The sequence below is a fragment of the Peromyscus eremicus genome, chromosome 19 (assembly GCF_949786415.1).
Source record: "Peromyscus eremicus chromosome 19, PerEre_H2_v1, whole genome shotgun sequence".
Classification (NCBI taxonomy): domain Eukaryota; kingdom Metazoa; phylum Chordata; class Mammalia; order Rodentia; family Cricetidae; genus Peromyscus; species Peromyscus eremicus.
The window spans coordinates 39,034,833-39,053,255 of record NC_081435.1 but is presented as its reverse complement, the minus strand read 5'-3'; the positions used below and the strand labels follow the sequence as shown (position 1 = coordinate 39,053,255).

The 18,423-nt window shown below is 38.6% G+C and overlaps 1 long non-coding RNA gene across 3 annotated transcripts; it reads right to left on the bottom strand.

Annotated features, from left to right (window-relative positions):
* Positions 1-238: 238 nt before the first annotated feature.
* Positions 239-9,748, bottom strand: LOC131895841 (uncharacterized). Of its 3 annotated transcripts, none has more exons than XR_009375295.1 (4): positions 9,195-9,748; positions 7,025-7,102; positions 6,206-6,357; positions 239-461 (listed from the first exon to the last, which is right to left on the bottom strand). It is a non-coding gene; the product is annotated as an uncharacterized LOC131895841 (long non-coding RNA). The 3 variants fall into 3 exon arrangements; XR_009375293.1 differs by having other exon boundaries at positions 245-450; positions 9,195-9,747; XR_009375294.1 differs by lacking the exon at positions 7,025-7,102 and having other exon boundaries at positions 245-450; positions 9,195-9,746.
* Positions 9,749-18,423: the final 8,675 nt, after the last annotated feature.

Genomic DNA, 18,423 nt, shown 5'->3' with positions numbered 1-18,423 from the left:
AGTTTGTGTAAGTTTAAAAAAAAAAAACCCTTACAATAAGTTAAGTAAAAGGTAGCACACAGCTACATTCCACACTCTGCCAAAGAAGCCAAGTAGTTGGTAAAGAATATGGAGAAGTTTGAATGTTCAATAGAAATTAAATTGGCAAGCACATTCAATAATTGTAAGTTGTCTCATGGGGATCTGAGGAAATTAAAATAATTAAAATGTCTGGTAAAACAGAGTGAAAAAAAGTGAGAGCCTTCCTTTTTCTTTTCTTTCTTTTTTTTAATATATAGCTTCACACTGAATGGAGGGTGACCTGCAAGGTCAGGCTTAGGCGGTAGATGTTAGCTTCTCAGGGGCCATGCTCAGGTTCATGATCTTCAAGTGCTCCCCATCACCATTCCTCATAGTTCATCTTCTGCCTCCTCTCTACAAAACTTCCACATTCATCTTGCATCTCTGAACCTGTGGAGATCCTTGTGATATAAATTATATTGGTAATTTATAGTAAAAACTCTATTATATTCTCATGATTATTTGTGTGCTTGCTGAGAGCTGATCCTGAGAGCAAAATATAGGCTCTCTCTTCTCAGACTCAATAATATTTATCTCAAGTATCTTCCCTAGACCTTTTCTGGGGGGAGGGGGTAGGCTGACCCCTGCCTCTCTGACACAGAAGAGGGTGAACAGGAAACTACTCAGAGCCTTCAAACATTGTGCTCTTGAGCACAACAAGAGGGTGATCCATTTACGCAGAGGTTAGTATTGTTAATTCTCTGGTATCAAAATACCTGTAGTAGAACAAGTATCAAGGACTTCTCTGTTCTATCCAATGCTCTGTCCTATCTGGAAATCTTCCAGTCAGGAATGATAGTGACATAGGTTCACAAACTCCCTGGTCATTTCTGCTGCAGATTATAAACACCTGATTTGAGGGTGTTATTTTTGCTTGCTCTCCCAATGGGGCTACTCCAGTTGCTTCTACTGAATGTTGTAAGTGTCCAATTTGATGTCTTGACACCTGCTACTTGCTGCTTTTTTGTTATTTCTCCTTGCTACATGCTTACTTACCTCACTCACTGTAAATCAAAACCATGGCTCTTCTAGATCATTCTTTTATCGTAACAGTCCTATTATCTGTCTTTTCAGTACCCAGTGCCTCTTTATCTTTATTATGACTGAATGCAGCTTGCTGTATGCCCAAGCTGAGCCCAAATCTTGATTTATTTTGTCTAGTCATAGAAACCTATTATCCCTTCTACAAGAGGCTCAATTATACCCAAGGAGATTACAAAAATTTATGTTAGAAAAAAATGTATATACCTTGTCACTTTTATGTTAGACTGTTGGTTAGATCACACTTTAGCAGCATTAGTAATCCTTGAAAACGTGTACTTTTTCTAGTTTGTTAAATATGTACATACATAGAAATATATAAATATAGTGTATTGAGTCCATTTTGTATTACTTTATGTCTATGTTTTTAAATGTGACTACTTGGTATAATCAATTGGGTGGGTGGGGGGGTTCATCCCTGAGGGAGACTAATTTTCCTCCTCCCAGCAGTCATTAATCACCTCATCATCTAGAGGTGAGGCATTGTGAGATTTCCTTGCTCCGTGATGGCATTGTTGGTCTTGCCCTTTTTCCGGTCTTATTTAGTCAACCATATGGTTGAGTTTAATAAGTTCTACATAGAAGATGTAATCTCACAAGCAGCTTTCTGGTCCTCTGGTTCTTTCCCTCTCCCCCCCCTTTTTTTTCCTTGTCCCCTCTTCAGTGATGTTCCCTGAGCATTTGGTGTAGGGTTTGTGTGGTAAATCTATCAATTTGGCCTGGGTATCCCACGGTCTGTTCTTAGTATTTTGACAATTTGTAGCTTGTTATCTTCTCTGTGTCTGTAACAACAAGATATCTGTTTAGTAAGGCTCAGGTTACACTCATCTGTGGGTATACGGATAAGTAGCAAGGACTGAATTAGAGATTATTCTAGCCTGGGAAAGCAGCAATAGTAAGTTCTACTCTCAGTCTCATGCTATGACCTTACATGGATAGTGGACTAAATGTACTGTGTCAGGCTTGAATCTCCTCCCATTGAGCAGGCCTTAATTTCAATTAGACATATCTTGGTTACCTCTAAGACGTAAGTGCCACTACTTCCCCTTTTGATATCTTGTTATGCTGTTGCTGTGATTCACAGGCATCACAGCTGGGTATGACTACTGGTGAAGTGGTCCTCCATGACAAGTTATCCTATTAATGACCAGAGTTGATTATATCAATCTGACTGGATGCACAGGCATCCTTTCTCTCTTACCAATACTTGTGTGTTTCTTCTGAGATTGTGCACTAGGATGACCTTCCTAGAACAAAGAAGGACTGGTCTTTGGTCAAGGGTATGTGAATATCTGGGCTATAACTGCTATAACTTCCACATAAGCTCACATAGGAACTTATAGGACTCCACAAATCCAAACAAAAACAACTTAAAAGTTGTGATTATTTAAGAGCTTTTGTATTGGGTATCACAACTAATCTACAGATGATTTGGAGATATATAGAATGATGTACTTGGGTCATACTGCAAACATGTGATACTTCATATAAGTTTCAACTATCTGAAAGATTTTGGTGTCTGGGAGATGTTGGGTATACTAGAACTAAACCCTCAGAAGTAGAACAATGAATATATATATATATATTCTTTCTTTCTGAGAAAAACTGCTTAAAAGGGGATTTATTGTTTTTATCTGTGAGATTATGAAGTCACAGAAAAACATCAACATTTCTAGGATGTTGAAATGGAAGAATATTAAGAGCTCAAAAATTGGAAGTTCCTAGATTTGGTCCTAAATAAACAATAAATATTACATGACATAGGCTGTATTAATTCCTGATTACATTCTAAATAGTATATTATCTTACTCTAAATTCCAAGCTATTAATAAATTGTACTCTAGGCCTTTACCATCCTTATGCACCACATACATGAGCCCATACACACACATACAACATCTTTTTGGCACTGCCTATTTGCCTTATTATATGTTAACTTAGACTCTCATGTTTTTCCTATAATAGTTTATTTTCATGACTTCTCAGGGATAAATCCAAATGTTACACTCTCCAGGCACCTTCTTTGATTATGTTGATTAACAGTACATGTATATATGTATGCTATGTATATGTACACATATTCATGTATATATATATATATATAATACATATACACACACAAATATATGTATAATCACTGTATCGGATTTTCCTTCTTTTCTTGATAATCTGTCATATTATTGAACCAATATGACCACTGCCTTTAACTCACATAACTCATAACTATGGGTGGCCCATAGGTACACATAGTTAATGAAATCCACATAACCCCACCCTTCCCCAGCCATGGCGGTTGTTCTCAGATAGGCATCTAATTATTTGAAATCAGTGAGAATAAATGTCAGTTCTGTCAGAAGTTTGGGAGAGGTGAGATTCTGCTTTCTTCCTGCTAAAATTAATCAGACTGTGAATCGTAGGAAGCTGTTGGGAGCTAACACTCTGTCTATAGGTAACATCTAACTAAGGACAGTTAGACTATGAGAGGAACCACATAATATATCCAGTGCTTGAAACTCAAATTAGGGTGTCTGAAACTGTTTTTGTTTAAGTCTATGCCCTAAAAAATACTTGATCTTAAATCATGTCTAATGAAAAGAGCCTAGTCTCTCTCTGACAGTTTTCTGACTGTCTAGGTAGATCTCATTTCTTTTGCCCATGTGTAAACTGCCTGGTACAGTGTCTGTAAACCTGGAAACTCACTCAGCACATTTTTCTTCTTTTTTTATTTAGTAGACACATCATAAATATCTGCTGAAATAATAGAAAAATCACAAAGTCTGTATATTTTGGGATGGCAGCCAATTTTGATATTTTCTAAGAATTTCCTTAAAATCACATCATAGACTGAAAGTTGCCATTCTCTTTTGCAACGTATTTGCAACTCAGGGAATTTTATGCAGACCCTGCTCCTTCACCACAGCTTTTCCTAACCTGTGCTTCGGAGTCACTGAAAAATTCATGCATTCCTTCTTGTGACCGGTCGGAAACTGCAAACGGCTCCCATGCTTTTCCTTTGCTTTTGCTAAAAGTTCTTGTTCTCTTACTCTCGCTTTTTCTTTTCCTTGTTCTCCCTTTCCTTATTGAACTCTCCACCTCTTTCTCCACTCCTTTCTTTTCTCTTTAGTAGCCATTGCTGAGTAAGTCCATACTGTCCCTCCATTTTGAGCACCGTTTATGGACTGACAGCTTCGAAACTGTCATCACTGAAATGTGTGCCTCTAGTTCTGAGACCTTAATTAACATTTGGGATTTTAACTATGTCTATATCAAGTTCATATATCTTTAAAAGTTCCCCATCTTATCCCCCAATCCTGCTTATCTTGCTTCCCCTCACTTGCTAACTCTCCCAGCCCCATAGAGCGGAACTTTAGTCATCTCCAATTTTTCTTATTTTGTTCCAAATCCATTTATGCAAGCCAAGCTAACCACTTCTCATCGCTTTTGTTTCAACACTCAAGTCATCATTGCTCTCACCCTGGACTGTCTGCATAGACTCCTGACTTCTCATTATCACTCATATTCTCATATCGTGTGCTCTCCTCTTGACATGATAAGAGTAACTTCAAAACTATACATGAATCAGATCATTCAGTTCAAAGCCCACCATGATCCTGTCTACTAAATGCTCTGTAAACACTTGGCCAATTAAATTCATACCCTTATTTTTAACCTCAGATTGATTTTTAAAACTATATACCTCCAATATGGCTGATGAAAATTAATTGAAAGTGAGACTCAGTCCTGTTGATAGATTATAAAGCTCTGTCTCCCTGGCTGCTCTCACCCCTACTACAAACTCCTCTTTAATTATTTTAGCCTCCTACCCTGTTTGTAGAATACATCAAACAAATTTCTTCCTAAAGAAATCTTTAAAAAAAAATCTCATCGACTTTGAATATTGCCCCTCATCTATGTTCCCGGCTCCTTCCCGTACCATCGCTAGGCCAGTGTCCATATGTCATCACCTGATAAGGAGTTTTTTGACATTTTAGAGGAAACTTATGACTTGCACACTTTATCCTTTTTGCTCTTATGTCTTTCCCTGCACCTCCTCTTTACTCTCTTCCTCTGTACTGTTTTACTTCTCTTCTCAATTTTTTTTATTACTACCCTGTAAGAGGATTTCTTACCAAAAAGAAAAAAATACAAAAAGAGGGAAAGAATGAAGTAAAAACATATAACTAGTTCTTTCAATTTCTTTTGGTATTCACCTTTAAATTATCACACCCTGAACAAGGGTCTTACTTTGATCAGAAAACTTTTCCTAGAACTCGCTTTGTAGACCAGGCTAGCCTCAAACTCACAGAAATTGCCTGCATCTGTCTCCCAAGTGCTAGTTTTAAAGGTGTGCGCCACCACCTCCTGGCTGCTTAAATGGTAAGTTTTATAATGACATTTTTGTTCATGTATACCATGTGATTTGACAATATTCAGTCCCAATTACCCTTCATGAATTATGCCCTTTATCTATTTCATGTCATATATGTGCATATATGAACATCTGTACATACACTTAACAATGATGATCTCCAGTTACATGTATTTTCCTCTAAATGACAAAATCTTGCTCTTTGTGGCTGAATCAAACTCCACTGTATATATACTACACTTTCTTTATCCATTCATGTGTTGCCAGATATTTATGCTGATTCTGCAACTTATTGTAAACAGTGCTACAATAAACAAGGATGAGAAATTGAATACACTAAATGTATATGAATATATCTTATAGATTGTACACTGCCATTATTGTGAATGGCGTATGTTAAACAAGTGTTACAAAATGACATGCATAGCAAATTTCTCATTGAGTCTGACCTCCTGCTTGCCCACACTGATACTGGCAGTATTCTGTCTGAATAGGGCAATGCTTTCCCGTAGGTAAGGTGACTGACAATGGGACCAAGTCAAGTCTGTCCTTGAACAACCATATCATCCTTAAACTCCAGCTAAATTATGTCTTGTGACTCTGTAATCCCATCATTCAGTGTACATTGTTTCTTTTTGTGATGCCAATGCCAATTGGCAACTTGACCTCTATATTCATAAAGATGAATAGATATTGAATGCACAAAGATAGCTTTCAGGTTGCCCTGATGCACACCTCCATCTGAAGTGTCCAGATGGCTCTGAGTTGTGTTTGTTGCTGGACCAGCCAAGATTGTTCTTCTTTTCATGTGTGTTGAGATTCATACAAGGTATGCTGACAGGTCAAAGTTGCAAAACTTCCACCTACATGTACCAGGTCTTTATTTTCTATGAAAAAGGAATTGTGTGTCACCATATTTTTTTCTAAATTTTCCATTTAGTTAACTGAATAATTTCTATCTTCCCCCACCCTCCTTCATTCACCCTCCTTCCAATGCTGCATTAGCAAAATCTAAAATAGAGTGTCTTGAACTGTTTTCCAAACAAGACTAACTCTAGGAATTTTGTATTTATCTCTGTACTGTCTGATTTTGGTCCTAATCTCCCCATGCCACACAAGCGACTCTTTCCACAGGAAGCCTATAGTTATCTGGCCCTTTCTTTGTGACAAGAACTGTTTTAGATATTACCAATTAAACCTCATTCACCTCTTGCAAACCCAAGAGGCACTTCTGGTCATCTCTCCATCTTATGAGAAGGAAACTGAGTAATAAAATGTCTCAACTCCTTAACCAAGTAAACTAGTAAACTGAGTGCATATTGAAATCCAGGCCAATCTAGATTCTATCTTGTCCTCTTAAGCTTCACTTATGTGTTTTACTTACCAATGCTTACTAAGTAAATGTAGCACATTTACCAAAGGCTATGATTCCAATCTTTGTGAAACCCAGAATCTCTTGCCAGTTATATTTTTTCCTTAGTCTCTGAATTACACACTGAATGAGTTTTAGAAACAAGACAAGCCCATTCAGTGTGTGTAAAGAACCACACTTACCGTATATTGTGCATTCTCATATGCTTAGGGGACTGGTTTCATTGAAAATTGGAGGTTTTTCATGATGAACAGATGTATCTAGGTTAACAAAGAAATGGAGGGTGGCAAGGCTGATTGGGTAATCATCAGTCTGAGTTTCTTATGTTGATGATATCATCAACACATGAAAGCATAGTGCTGGACAATTCTGAAATATAACATCAGTCAAGAAGTTGGCTTCTCAGGATTTTTTTTTTACTCAGTTTCACAGAGGGCCTCAGGTGCTTAGTAGGGATGAATGAGAATAGATAGGATGAGTGGTCACCAGAAGAGGAGAAAAAAAAGATAAAGGATGGGATATAATTTAACAAGTGGCTTAGAAGGAAGACAGGGAAGAGGAAGAATTGGGCATGGATCACTGAGGTGGGGTACAAGGAAGAACGTGACAGAGGGAGGAAATCAGTAGGTCAGAAAAGAGAACTTACATTTGCTTGAGTGACGGATATACAGCTAGAAGGCTTACAAGCAATACGGTGAAGGTGGCTTGGACAAGGAGAGAGGAATACTTCCAGAAAAGGAAGGGTTTGGTACAGAAAAGAATCTCAGAGATGTTCATGTCATCCTTGTAGAAGTCTCTCCAAAGTTGGTACTTCACCAAAATCAGGGAGTGACTGAGCCTATGCCAGACCTGCTGTGTCCTGCATCTCACAGATCACCTCTCACCTCATCCCTTAACTGAATGTCCACTGTGAAGTGTGCACACTCTCCACTGATCTACTTGACAACCAATACATGGGCTCAGGGTCTAAGTATAAGCTCTTTGGGTAAAATACAGTGTTCCTCTCAGTTGACAGAAATTAACTACATAGACAAGTTATTGTGTCCTTGATGAGGATTTCTGAAGCAGGAATGAAATAGGAAAAAGTCAGCACACCAATATAGCTAAATTAATCTCTTAAAGGCCTTTCTCATCATTGATATGTCTAGATGGATGACAGGTATATAGAAATATAATATTCTGTCCATTTTGGCAAGGTAAAGTATATTCCCACCAAGGACTGAAATTTAATAGGCAGCTACATCTATGTTTTCATTTTAATGTATCTGTGTCTTTGTTTAAAGTAAGTTGTTCATACACAGCAAGTAGACTGGACCAGTAAATTTCAACTCTATCGTATAATTGACAAACTTAAATTATTATCTTTTAAGATATTACTTCATATTAGTTGAATCAGTATTTTTGTTATAGTTTACTAGCAGTTACCCTTGTAGTGTGTTTCCATTTTATCTATCACAACTTGTCTGCCATTTTTGTATGAATAGTATATTTAAATAAGCTTTTTATTACCCTCCTCCCGTTTTCAATTATAATTCCTTTTGTAAACTCTAATTCTCACCTTAGGTTTTTCTCCAGTCAAAGTACTAGAATTTCACATTGCTGCAAGAATATTTTGCTTTATGCATTGTGGGATACAAGGTTATAGCAAAAATATTCTTTAAATTTTTAATGAATTTAATTCATAAGAATCATGCAAAGTAATTGGTTCTCTATAAATTTTTATACATGTGTATCTATATGTCATCCATATCTGTATATATCATGCATCAATTTTTCTTCATTGCCTTTTGTAATCGCTAGCACATTGTAAGTAATACCTAATTTACTGCTCCAAACTCATGAGGTAATTTCATAACATCTATGTAGAGTCTTGAAATTGTTTAACACATCTCCCAGTCACACAAACTAATCCCAGAATCCTACCTAGTCACGCTGGCCCCATCCCTCAGCTTCTTATGACAATATACATTTCATCTATGTCTCCCAGGAAGAAACTACAGTTACTGTTCGGTTCTCATTCCTAACCTCTCTCTTGACATACAGTCTGTATGTCCTAGTGCATTTCTTCCTTGTACCCTAATGAACACAATGATATCCAGTGATCATGTAAAATTCTATCTAAGGTATCTTGTGAAAGCATGGCTTTCTGGTGACTCTGTAGCCTTCCAAAAACATTGGTTTCTCCTCGATTCTTTGAATGTCTCTCAATTACAGCCTGATATAAAGACAGGGGAGATATCAATTCTGAGAGGATCTGTGGTGAGTACTGGCTTCACCATCCTGCCTTTCCTGTGTTTACTAGTCAGGCTGCTAGGAACCCACAGTCATGAAAATCTGGAATTGCACCCTTACCTGCTAAATCCCCTTCCTGGGATCGAAATGTGTCTTATTCAGTCCGGCAGACAGCAGCTGTCCTCTTGGTGAGTATGACAGACTAGGAAATGATTCAGTGGGGCTGTTAGGTGGAGTGAAGGGAGACTTGATATTACAAGAAGTGTGAGAAACTAGAGCAGGACACTTAGTGGAACTTCTGGCAACAGAGAAAAAGGTGGGCGAGTAGGCCATTAAGGTGGAGTAGGTGGCTGTATGCTTCATAGAAGGCAAATGAGTAGTCAGGGAAGCAGAATTGGAACTGGTCTCTGTGGTTTGTCTACAGGCAGAAGGTTGAGTAGGCATAAAATGAAGAGAGCTTGAACAATAAGAGAGAGGAGCAGGAGGAGCTGGAGGAGCAGGAGGAGGGTGGCGGGGTAGAGAGCCCAAACGTCTAGGAAGCTTTCTTGGCATCTTTTTAGAAGACTGGTCTCCAAAGTTGTCACTTCACCAATATCAATTAACAACTGAACTGGGGCCACATTTTCCCTGTAGTTATACCTCACAAGTCACCTACCTCATCCTGTGATGTAGTGCCCATTGTGACACATACTCTCCCTCTGGAACAGTGCTTTAGCCTAGCTACCCAGGGGACAGGCCGGGGTCGAGGTATAAGGGCAATCCTGTCCAATAGTATTGAGAAGAATGGGATGCACAGTAGCCCCTGTTTTGGGATGAGATGGAAGTTGCCACTCTACTGGCCAGGACTGGTCCCAGGCATAGCTACATCTGTGTGCCTGGTGGGGGTATGAGAGTGCATTCCTGCACCAAGGGCTGGGAGAACTGCTAGAATTCAATGTTCAATGATGATTAATTGCATCTTTCAAAGGCCTTCCAGCTCATTTTTTATCACTGAGTAAACATGTGATTAAAAATGGGATAACCTTGTCCAATGTAACAACAGTGCACACTGGGGAGGGGATATCATAAGTAGGTCATCCAGCTGGCCGGTCTGCCTGCCTGCCTGCCTGCCTTCCTTCCCTTCCTTCCCTTCCTTCCCTTCCTTCCTTTCCCTTCCTTTCCCTTCCTTCCCTTCCTTCCCTTCCCTCCCTTCCCTTCCTTCCCTTCCTTCCTTTCTGTTTTTTTTCATGTTTTGTGTTAGAGTTTATTCATCCTAACTGAAGTCACTTAAGAACTTTCATCAGTGAGAAGTATAGTCAGTCTCTCTCTCTCTCTCTCTCTCTCTCTCTCTCTCTCTCTCTCTCTCCCTCCCTCCCTCCTTTCCTCTCCTCTTTTCTTCTTTCTTTCTTTTGAGCTGGCTTTTTTCTTTTTATTTAAAGTAAATTTATTTCTCATACAGTATATTATGATCATAGTTTTCCTCCCTATAGTTTGCGTTTCTAAAGGCCACCAAAAGTGACACCAATTATAACAATTTCAATTACAACTGGTTCATAATCCTTTCTACAAATACATACATGTTGAATTATTTTTTAAAAAAATATAACAAAGTACAAGGAAAAAACTCACATCCAAGCTGGACAGAAGAAAAAAACAACAGAAGGAAAAGAGCCCAAGAGACAGCACAACAATCAGAGATCCACTTATTTGCACACTCAGGAGGAATCCCATGAAAACACTAAACTGGAAGCCATACTATACACACGGAGGACCTGGTGCAAGTCTGTGTTAGCCCTGTGTATGCTGCTCCAGTCTCTGTGACTTCATATGAGTTTTGCTCATGTTGGGTTAGAAGGTCTTGTCCTTTTGGTCTACTCCATCCCCACGGCACTTGTCATTCTACCCTCTCTTGGCTGGGGTGTTGTGGGGGTGTTCCTTGAACTCGTGACAGGGGATTTGATAGAGACATTCCGTTTAGAGTTGAGTGTTCCAAATTCTCTAACTCTCTGCATAATGTCTGACTATGGGTCTCTTTATTTGTTCCCATCTGCTACAGGACAAAGCTTCTCTGATGATGTCAGCCTTTGTTTTTTTAATATTTTTATTTGTTTGTTTATTTATTTGGTGTGTGTGTAGTTGGTTGTTTTTACTCTTTACTCTTTGGCTCTTTTGGAGGGCCCACCACCCAGCTTCCAAATAAATACACACGGAGACATATTAATACTTATATATGCCCGGCCCTAGCTTGGCTTATTTCTAGCCAGCTTTTCTTAAATTAACCCTTCTATCTTTTGCCTCTGGGCATTTACTTTTCTCTATTTCTATATATCTTTCTTTACTTCTTACTCCGTTGCTTAGTGTATAGCTAGGTGACTGGCCCCTGGAGTCCTCCTTTTCTTTTGCTCACTCCTTGATCCTCTTTTCTCTCTTTTTCTCCTTCTACTTATTCTCTCTGCCTGTCAACCCTGCCTGTCCTTTCTCTTGCCTTGCTATAGACCATTCAGCTCTTTATTAGACCATCAGGTATTTCAGACAGGCAAAGTAGCACAGCTTCACAGAGTTAAACAAATGTGACATAAAAGAATGCAACACATCTTTGCATCATTAGATGTAGCATAAATCTTAAAGAATCTTATTAATAAAATCAAACCTGAGCCAGGTATTGGGGTAAACTGGAAGATAAGAGAACCAGAACAAGCCACAGCTAACCTCACCTGGCCAACTTCTCAGCTGGTCTTGTTTACTCAGACTGGAAGCCTCTGTGTCCTCATATCTGAATGGCTCTCAGCTGAACTGTACTGCCAGAAGCCTGAAAGCTTAACCAGCCAAATGCTTCTAGTTTCTGGTCCCCACGCCTTATATACCTTTCTGCTGTCTACCATCACTCCATGGGATTAAAGGCTCACTGTCTGGGATTAAAGGCGTGAGTCACCATGCTTGGCTGTATCCTTGAACAGATGGATTTCTGCCTCTGGAATGCTAGGATTAAAGGTGTGAGTGCCACCATTTTCTAGCCTTTGTATCTAGTGGCTGTTCTGTCTCTGACCCCAGATAAGTTTATTAGGGTACACAATATTTTAGGGAACACAATACCACCACAATTAAACACATATTTCACAGCATAAACAAATGTAACACAACTTAAAATGATATTCTACAGTGTGTGTGTGTGTGTGTGTTTGGACAAGGTGTTACACTGTGCTAACACGGAGATCATAGGACAGGCTGGAATAGTCAGTTGGGTGAGTCCTCTCCTTCCCCCATCCCTGTGGGCCTCAGGGATCATACTCTGGTCATTAGACTTGGTGACCAAGAGTCATCATTATCAGCAGAGTCACCTCTCTGGCCTATCCACCTTTTTATTTTTTTAAATTTCATTTTATAATTTAATTTAATTTTACATATCAGCCACGAATTCCCTTGTTCTCCCTCCTCCCGCCCCCCCCGCCTTCCCCATAGCCCACCTCCCCCTGCCTTCCCCCCAGTCCAGCCCCCAGCCCACCCCCCATTCCCATCTTTTCCAGGGCAAAGACTCCGCTGAGGACTGAGTTCAACCTGGTAGATTCAGTCCAGGCAGGTCCAGTCCCCTCCTCCCAGGCTGAGCCAAGTGTTCCTGTATAAGCCCCAGGTTCCAAACAGCCAGCTGATGCACTGAGTACAGGACCCAGTCCCACTGCCTGGATGCCTCCCAAACAGATCAAGCTAATCAACTGTCTCACTTATCCAGAGGGCCTGATCCAGTTGGGGGCTCCTCAGCTGTTGGTTCATAGTTCATGTGTTTCCATTCATTTGGCTATTTGTCCCTCTCTGTGCTTTATCTAACCTTGGTCTCAACAATTCTCGCTCATACAAACCCTCCTCTTTCTTGCCAATTGGACTCCTGGAGCTCCACCTGGGGCCTGGCCATGGATCTCTGCATCTGGTTCCCTCAGTCATTGGATGGGGTTTCTAGCACGACAATTAGAGTGTTTTGCCATCCTATTATCAGAGGAGGTCAGTTCGGGCTGTCTCTTGACCATTGCCAGTAGACTATTGTGGGGGTATCTTTGTGGATTTCTGTGGGCCTTTCTAGCACTTCGCTTCTTCCTATTCTCATGTGGTCTTCATTTATCATGGTCTTTTATTCCTTGTTCTCCCTCTCTGTTCTTGATCCAGCTGGGATCTCCAGCTCCCCCTAGCTCTCTTTCCCTCGACCCTTGCCCTTCATTACCCCCACTCATGTCCATGTTGTTCATGTAGATCTCATCCATTTCTCTGTCATTGGGCGACCCCTGTGTCTTTCTTGGGGTCCTGTTTTCTAGGTAGCCTCCCTGGATTAGTGAGTAGCAGTCCAGTCATCTTTGTTTTACATCTAGTATCCTCCTATGAGTGAGTACATACAATGTTTGTCTTTCTGAGTCTGGGTTACCTCACTCAGGATGATTTTTTTCTATTTTAAATTCATATGTGTGGTCATATTTTAAATAGGATAACCATAGACAACAGATGATCAGACTTAGATTTTATTCAGCCTTGACTATTTCCTTTCAGTGATGATTTAAAATCTTGAATTGTTAAGTAAAAACTGCTACTTGTTGGATCAATGTCTATTAGATCTGTTACTTTTGTTTGTCTTTGCTAACATTTTTGTCCACCCCATATTGTCTGCCTTGTTTGGTTTATAAGCATTTTATATGAGCCCATTTCTGTTAGCTGTAACGTGTTGATTATACTTGCTTGTTCAAAAGTTGTTTTTAATTTTCAGTATGTTTACAATATATATTTAATATTAATTCATATTCACTTTCCTCTCAAATTATACTGTCTTGTGGACAATACAGTACCATGTAAGATTAAAATAGTCTGATTTTTTTATTTTAAACATCAACTCACATTAATACTGCAGTTGAATGGATTTCTCTGTGACATTCTCAAGCATGTATATCTTTCTTTACTAAAATCTATTCCTTGTATTTCATTGACATTGTATTTCCCTAAAATAATCTTAATTCTTACTTCTGAACATTTCCATCACATACTCACTTATCCATACATATATGCTAACTTATATTTACATTTGTTATATTACTATATACATGGACATGTGCAAGCAGTTTATCATTGCTTCTATTTTTGAAACAAATTGTCTTGGGTGAAATGAATTAACAACAAAATAACTATTTAAATTTTATTTTATTCATTATTTATTATTTTACTAATACCCATAGCTACTTTGTTTTGCATTGGTTTTTGTTTTTGCTTTATTTCCTCTCTTAGCCAAATTCTATGAGCTGATCATTCTCCTTCCCACCCCTACCATGACACTGGCAGTCATCTTGCTTAATAAGCTGAATACTTACTAGGATGTGATGTTCCTGCCAAGCAATGGCCTCGAAACTTGTACTTTGAAATTAAGCTGAAAATACTATTTAATGCCACTACAGTTTCAGTTGTATTGAATTGAAATCATTAAAATATATTTGAATAATTAAAAAACATTTTACGTAGTTCCTATTTTTTGACATGTATCATCTTGTCTCTCTCTTTTAAGAATTCTTGCAAGGTAGGTATACTGGTCACAAATTCCATCAGCTTTTATATATCAGAAAATATCTTCATTATCCTTCATGTTTGGAGACAAATTTTATAAATCACAGGATTTTAGTTTGGTTAATTTTTCTTTCTTTTTTTTTAACCACTTTAAATACATATTTTTCTCAAAGTCAGAAGTTATTCCATTGTTGTGGGTGTCTGTTGGAGCCCAGCGCCAACCTCTCCAAGGGTTCTTGGGGGGAGGAGAGAGGAATGAGGAAGTACTAGATAGAAAGATAGAAGAAGATAATAAGGAAGATAGGGACGCAGGATAGCTTCAGGAGGGCCCTGGGTCAATATCCAGTCACTTCGAGGTTTATTCCAAAGGGCTTTTTGTACAATGTCAAGGGACGAGACAAAAGACCTCCCCCTTTCTAGATCAAAGCACACTGTATAGCCAGGTGCAGACCCTTCAAACCTCCTGGTAACCATGCCCATGGTCAAATTATCCCATTATGCAGCCCTGCTGGGTAAAGCAAGCTCAGATTCTCTGACTTTGAGCAATTTGGGCCCCCATACATTGTATGTGTGTGAGTTTGTATGTCTGTGTGTATATATTTGTATGATCACCAGTAACTGTGGGTATGGAGACTAGAAGTTAATATCAGGTGACTCTTCATCTTATTCTTGACCTCATTGAACCCAGAAGCTCACCTTTTCAGAGAGACTGGCTGGCAGTTAAATCCTGGCTTCTACCTGTTTTGCCCAAGTGCTGGGGTTACAGTTGTGTGATGCTTGCTATACCTGGCTTTTGCCATTAGAGTTAGGATCTGAACTCCATGACTCATGCTCCTGCAGCAAACACTTTATGTACTGCCATTGTCCTAGCACAAGAATTAGATATGAGTCCTTTCTCCATTGTAGGTCACATGTTCCCCAATGTGAGCACCTTCTTTTAAGTAACGTTTAATTATTAATTTTGTGAGTTTGCTTTCCTGATTAGAAAAGATTGCAGTAAAAAGTTGAAAATGCATTTTAAGGATACTTTCTTCTGGGCTGAGCCTGGCAAATTTTGAGGTAATCCAGAATAAATATAGAAATTTATAAAAAAAAAAAAAAGTTACCTAGAACAGACCATAATACACAGGATGCCCATGTAATAGCTTGCCTTAGGTAGTTCTAGGCTCTTTTTTCGGTAGAGTCATTTCTTCCACTAGAGACCATCTTTAAAAGACCTCCACCACTTTAGAAGGTTCACTGCTACACAGAAAAGCACTTGAGAACAAAGCAAAACAGTAGCAACCATCCCAAATAAGTTCCATTTGGTCCTTTACCTCTGTTTTCATTAGTTTTGTTCTTTGACAATTTTATATATGTACACGATGCTTACTGTCCACTTTCACCCCTTAAGCTCTTCTCTGAAAAGCTTTTTCTTATGTTCATGTTCGTTCATTTTGTTTTGTGTCTCACTGAGTTTAACCAGGGACATTTTTTATGACATTGGGTCTGTGTCTATCCATTGGAGCCAGGTGGATACGTAACAGGAGACAGGGATTTTCCTTCTCCATGTAGTTCAGCAGTATGAGGTAGGGCCCCTTTTACCTCTTTCTCTTCCATAACTGATTGCTAATGGGATCAGTTTTGTGTGGGCCCAAACCTACATTTATGAGTTTGTGATTGTAATGTTTATATTAAGTCTAGCAGATGGTATTTTTTACACAACCTCAGCCTGTTTTATGGCTCTAATATAATCTCCAACCCCTCTTTCACAGGCATATACATGTACACACACAAATAAATAAATAGGTAAATAAATATAAATGTAACTCTTAAAACATATTTAGAAGACAGTTTGATGGTTGGTCAATTTAAATAAAAGTGGTAAGTTCTCTACTTGAGCCTATGCCATCTATAGGCATGAGATATTAAATAGGTATGCTGTACTATGGGTAGGCTCTCAGAGTGTTATTTCATATAATACTTATGTTACATATTTGGATGACATGAATTTCTATTTCCTGTTATTGAATAGGCCCAATTATCAGTGTATGGTGAACTTTATTGTTTCTATGTTCTTGGTTTAGCATCATTTTATCTTGTGCACATATGGATGCTTCTGCTTTTGGTTTTAGATTCCACTTACAGGAAGTAGCTTCCCCATCCTTCCTTCACCAACAACTTCTGTGTGCTTAGAGTAAAATGAATCTCTTGTCATCGACAAGTAGTTGGATTCAGATGCTGTTTTGCTTTGTTTGTTTCCTATCCATTCACCTCATTTCTTTTAATTTGAGAATTTAGTCTGCTGACATTCTGGGCAATTATTTACTGTCAAGGACTTACTAAAAGCCATTGTGTAACTAGTTTTTTACTTTTCTTGTAGTTTCTTTCATTATTTCAGTCTTCCTTGGCGGTTAAATAAATTCTTTCAGAACTGTCTTCTGATACTTATTACTTTTGTTTGTTTATAGAGACTTTTATCACCACAAGGCTTACTTAAAGCATCCTTTGACTGCACCAGGCTGTTAAGTAATATTAGAACCTTGAGATGATCACAAGAGAAAGAACAGAGAAAATATATTCAGTAAAGTCTGCAGTTACATTTCATTCTCTCACACATGGTCAGTTTTTGATATTTTACCATCTGTATTGCATAACACTTAACATATTAATATGATTATTTTAATTTTTTTAGTCTTTATATGAAAGGCACATAGCATCATATGTGCCATGCTTAGAATATTAGAACATTATTGTTCTGTATAATTACTATTACCAATAGGCTTTATAGACCTCTCATGGTTATTTTACTCCTTAATATATTTTTCTTCCAGTTAGATGAACTTCCTCTAGCATGTCTTGAAGAACATGTTATGGTGCTGTATTTAGTCAACTTTCATCTGCTTTGCAAAGTCTTTTATTACACCCTTATTTTTAAAGGATAGATACAGTATTACTGGCTGCAGTATTCTCAGTTGACATGTTTTGTTTGTGCATCACTGTGAAAATCTCTCTCTTCTTACCTGGAGGCTTTCTGCTAGTCATCTGACTTTCATAGAAACTGAGGCACTCCTTGTGTGCCCTTATTTATTTTCTCCTTAAGCCTCAAGACTCTTCTCTTTATCACTCAGTCTGAGGGTTTATTGATAATGGGCCTTGAGATAGGCTTGCGCTAAATTTGAGGAGAAAGCTTTGACTGACCTGTGCCTGAATATTCCCTTCCTTCTCTTTTCATTCCTTTAAATAAATGCCCTAGCCTTTGGTATTCTCAAGCCCTTTTGAGCCTTAATAACCATAGCCTCTTTTATACTATCTTAACATTCTGAGCTTTCTTCATTCCTTTCCATTCTTTCTCATTCTTTACCTGTGTGTCTTCAACAAGCCTGCCTTGGAGCCCACGGACTCTTCTGCTTGATGTCTTCTGCTATTGGTTTCTACCATGTATCTACACTAGCCTTTTACTCATTCTCCTACCCTCCATAATGTACATCTTTCCTCTGATACTTCTACTCAGGGTTTTGTTGTTTTTTGTTTGTTTTGTTGTTTTGTGTCTTAGCTCTATGTTCATCACAATCTGACAACTCACTTTGGAAATTAGCTGCTCAAAAGTAAAACTGTGCTGATGTGCCACTATATTCTGCATTGGCTACTATAAAAAGGCTCAGTCCTGGCACTGAGTTGGAGGCTTTCATTCGTCTGATGTCTCCATGTTCCACCATAGGTCTCTCCTTCCATACCTTTGACCGTCCCAAAATTCTGCACAGCATATGTGGGATCTGAGAAATAATTCCATCTAAAATACCCCAGCATACATGAGATTTTCAATTGTTGCTTGTGTCATGCTTATTACTATGACTACTGG